The sequence below is a fragment of the Formica exsecta genome, unplaced genomic scaffold (assembly GCF_003651465.1).
Source record: "Formica exsecta isolate Colony F162 unplaced genomic scaffold, ASM365146v1 scaffold155, whole genome shotgun sequence".
Lineage (NCBI taxonomy): Eukaryota > Metazoa > Arthropoda > Insecta > Hymenoptera > Formicidae > Formica > Formica exsecta.
Window position 1 is genome coordinate 777,413 of NW_021848872.1, and position 4,987 is coordinate 782,399.

Below are 4,987 nucleotides of genomic sequence, written 5' to 3' on the forward strand. Positions count from 1 at the left end.
CCTCGCGAATATTCGATATATAATCTTGTCGCGAAGAAAAGCTTCTTTGTCACTCGACAGGTAGAAACACTTTCAAAGCCACTCTGACGTGCAGCGGAAAATGATACACCAGGTCGACGTCTCGTTGAAAGAGAGCGAACGTCTCGATTCTTCCCCTACGAGTCGCACTTTAGGTGGTGTCGAAGAAGAGCAGCTTTGCACGCCGGTTAATAGCGTATATGCTATATGCATGAACGACTATTGAAACGCGCGAGAGAGATATAATACTCGCCACTTAGACGGAGTTGTCTTGTGACCAGACCATCAGAGGGTTGTCTGGTGTCTCAAGAGCTCCTCTCAGGCTGCATCACATATACGGTGCGGATGCACCCTCGCGCTATTTGCCCAAAAAAAAAAAAGAAAAACTCACGCTCTCATGCATATGTCGTCCACGCTCCATCGCTGCGTAAATCCCGCCGGGAGGATTTATTAGTTTTGAAGCATTCGCGTGGATTCTTTGGCATATATACGAATAAATTACACTTTGAATGAATTACGCCTGTTAGCTCATTCGCTCCAACAGAGTAAATTAATAGCGTTATTTATGAGAAAAAGCGCCATGCGTTCCGGTACTTTATTACTGGAAGGTTTTTGCGGATTGAAACAACTGAAGTCTTTGTACATGCCAACACACGTCGCAAGAAGCACTGGTATAAATTTCTGGTCAGGCGGGTGCAACGGCCACGTCCTCGTAATCCTGTTGTACAATCCTAGCAATAGCTTCTCCTTAACAGCGACAAGAAAACCTGCTGGGACGTATGACCGGGCCGCCGCAGTGCGATCTATGAAATGTAATAGCGTCACACAAGCGGTATTAAATTTCAGGGGGATTTCATTTGTCACCGGGGGTTGGCGACAAAACAGGTGGCGAGGGCGATGAACTAGGTCAGGTCACGGTATCCTTCCGTCAATGACTCGGCAAATTTTTTCAGCGGGATTTCGACGATTATCTCGCTTAATCACTCCCTTGAAAGCGCCATTTATGCACCCTCGCGCTATTTGCCCAAAAAAAAAAAAGAAAAACTCACGCCCTCATGCATATGCATATGTGTGCATCATGGCACTCGCTACCGGTGAGTACATGTTGCGATATGAAAGAAACCACTGCAAACCACAAAACTCATACATAGAGATGATATCTCGTACGTAAAATTTTTAGAAATATGGAAATATAATCAGTTTGTGTTATTGAATATTTTCCCGAGTTCTCATGTTACGTTCTCAGTATACTTAAAGTCAAATTTGAAACACAATCGATAGACACCGCCATCGAAAGTCTCTCAAACGTACGACATATTTCATTGCAAAAGAAACGCAAACGAATACTTGTGGCCAAGATAGTACGTATTTCATGGTGTATCCTCTCGTAAAACCCTCGAAAACTAATTTGAAAAGTGTTCCGGGCTTTTTCAATGTTTCAATTTTTACGCGGCCCGCTTAAATATGTAATAAAGGCACGTATGTACTTTCACTTTAGCGACCCCTCCGAGCCGTAAATCCATAACGATCGTTATGCATCGCCCATCGCCGAAAGTATATCATCCTTAAATAGAGGGTTGGCTGAGTTCGATCCACTGTACGACGGCTGCTGCCTCGAGACGATGTCATTGGCGAAACGGGGATACATACTCGAGACGTCTCATTTCAAGCTTGGAAAGCACCGGTGGATTACCTTTACAAAATACGCGAGAATCCTGCGAGTCGCATTGATCCCCTTCCAGGACATAGATATAATTTTATATCCTGCTTTCTAGAAAAATAGCGAGAGGCTATCATCGTGATCCGACAAAAAAGGAAAGTGCCTTGATTTTTGGTTCTAACAATTCTAATTTCGCTTCCAAGCTATAGATTAGGCTATTCCGAAGGATGCAATATGTACTGTAGGGCAGATTTGAATATACATATAGTGAAAAACGCTCACGAATTTTGAAAAGCCGTTGAAGGATGCCAAAATAGGAATTTGTAAAGGAGGCATCTTACGACCCTCGGAAGTTCGCCAGTATTATATGTTTTTATTCAGCGCAATATGAGAAAGCGAGAGGAAAACGCCGAGAGAAAAAGAGAAAAAAAGTGAGAAAGAGAGAATGAGAAACCGGCTGGAAATAGCGGCAGCGAGGTGGAGAGCACGGAATTTCGCGAAATTTAAGCCTGCCGACATCCATCACTGCGCGCGACAGTCCTCCCGTCGCTTCAACGTCAACCCACGTCGCTCTTTTCGGCTTTGCCAGAGCGCGCGAGTCGGTACATGCATGCATACGTGAAGCCGCAATAGCTGTAACGCGACGTAAAATCCAGCCGCTCGTCGCGCAGCCGGAAAATCGTTGCGCGAAATGACGGCGACAATGTCGTTCGATCTTACACGATAAACGGTTGGCTGATGTTATTGTCTCGAATTTGCGTCATACACATTGTTTGTATTCAAAAATTTTGCATCTTGGATTATTATATCACTTTGAAATAATCACCGCCCCTTTATGTTTCTTGTATTGGATTATCCAACAATTTCCATAAATCAATGAAAATTATCTGTACTTTATATAATTGAGAAAAGCGCGATAGCATTGTATACTGCGTTGCACATATAGTCTCGTGGAAAAAAGATACTCTCCATAAAGCCTATTACGTTCTTTTGCAAATATAACTACTGCGGGCAGACCGATTGCAACTGACAGTCAAATTACAAAAGCGCGTATTATATTTTACGCTGGCTTTCAACCTGATGCGCGCCGTCGGATTATACCGACGTAAATAATGGAAAATTGCAACACTCGGAGAAAAAATGTATTTTGTTGCATGCCAGAGCCACACATGTGCGAAAGAGCTCAAAATGCGGGTACTCAGTATTTTTTCTGTTTCGCAAATGTATATTTTTGTCATAAATATTTTAGATTTAGCGTGCATTAGCTGCGTCAATTACAGACAAACGAGATTATTATTGTAGAATTTAATGAAAATTTAAAAGAGTTTGAAATATTAATATACATATGTACATAATACATAAAATATATATCAATTTTAATTCGAAAATAATTTCGTCGCGTTTTAAATCTTACGTAATGTGTATAATATCGTAAAATTGGAAAAGAATCAGCAGAATGGCTGATCTTAAAAAAGAAAAATTGAGGATACGAGTGTATATCAATAGAAATAACGCTCGCATTGTGCATCAACCGCAGTGAGTCACATTCCGTTGTTTCCGAGTGCCAACGCTAAAGTAACCAAACTTTCGGCATCAGAGCTGCACGACCGCGGCAATTAACCTCGCTACATTCAAAATTTACCAGTGCGCATTCCAATCCGGTCAATTTGCATTTCAATGTCGCACTCGAGATTCGATTCACCGCGGCAACGTAAGAGGGAACGATATAATTTCACAGTGTGATGCAACGGTAATGTATAACAGCGTGCACACAATAGCGGGCGTGCATGATAATTATTGTTTTAAAGCACGGGGGGTTACTCCGTTGTAACGCGATTTCGCACTTCCGTTCCTTCGTTACGATTCGCCGTTTAAAAGTCATTACTCATTCGCGCGCTGTTTTTATCCACTCCATGATACGGAGATTTTGCAGATAATTGTCGCCGTGTGATCGTCCAACTGTCTGATTATTGCGCAGCGATTCGAGATAAACGTATGTGTTAATAATCCGCTTGTGTACCGATTTTGCAGCCGTTATGCCGAGCGATTCGTTCGATCGGAAATTTCGATGGCCAAGCTAGTGGCAGAGATGCCGCAAGGTGGAAACGAAAATCGCAGACACGAAAATAATCCGTTTTTGTATCCCGACGAGGCGTTCATATTTTCGCAACAGAGCGAAGTCGAGTTACTGGATAAAAGTTATGGAGACGATTCTTCGAATGAAATATGCGCCGTTGAATTGGATCAAGAGAAGATTGATGAGCTCGCGAACGATCACCACGCTGAAATGTGCATATCTTACAATAGTATGATACGAAACGAATCTCGCAAGGAAACAGTCAAGAATGATGGTACTTTATTAAGAAACGAAGATGAATCTCGATGCAAATCGAATTGTAAGAGAGAAACGCGTCGCAAAATGCCCAAAGGAGTTATCATAGATCTTAACAAGGATATTTACGATACTTCTCATAGTGGCATTACAATCAATATTATTTCCATGCATAATCTAGTCCCTAAAACGAAGTTGAGTACAGTATCAAAGTATGGATTTTTTGTCAAATGCAATAAAAAAAGTTTTATAAAAGAATTCGTTGATTCTTTTAAAATCTTATAAATCTCAATTTTTTTCAGGAGATATCTGCGATCTTTAATGCGGAATCGCAGTTTGAGAAAGAAAACGATGAATAAAATAATTGACAGTTCTGTGCTGGCCGTATTTTGTACCGAGAACTGCGGTAAAATAAAAAAAGCTGGAAAATCGGCAAAACGCAAATGCCAGAATCGTAAAAGCAAATTAACGGATAACAAATCACGTCCAGATGTCAATACGACTATTAATATACCGAACCAACTGAAAAATACGTTAAGCGAAAAAGAATTGTATGTAGAGGATAATTTAGTACAATTGTCTTGTATGACCGACGAGATTCTTGATTCGACAAAATGCTGCCATGATAATGGCAGTGCGCCGATTGATATTAATAACGCACGATATCCGGAATTGAACATGGTACAAACGTGTGTGAATGCGAGGAAATATACCGCGAATCACAGCTGTTCAATTTTTAACGACAAGCGTCAAGAATATCATATCTGTGATCGAGAGGATTACAACGCGGACAGTTCCGATTTCAATACGGAGATGCGAGCTGATTGGACCACCGAGTGCTTTCATCCCGAATGTATACACGCGGGGGAATGTCGATGTTTCCATGACTCGAGCGAGTACTATCTCGACATAAATATGCAACATGACTGTTGCCCTCTGGCGCCGATGCGAACGGCAGGAGTATTCAAAAATTCCGC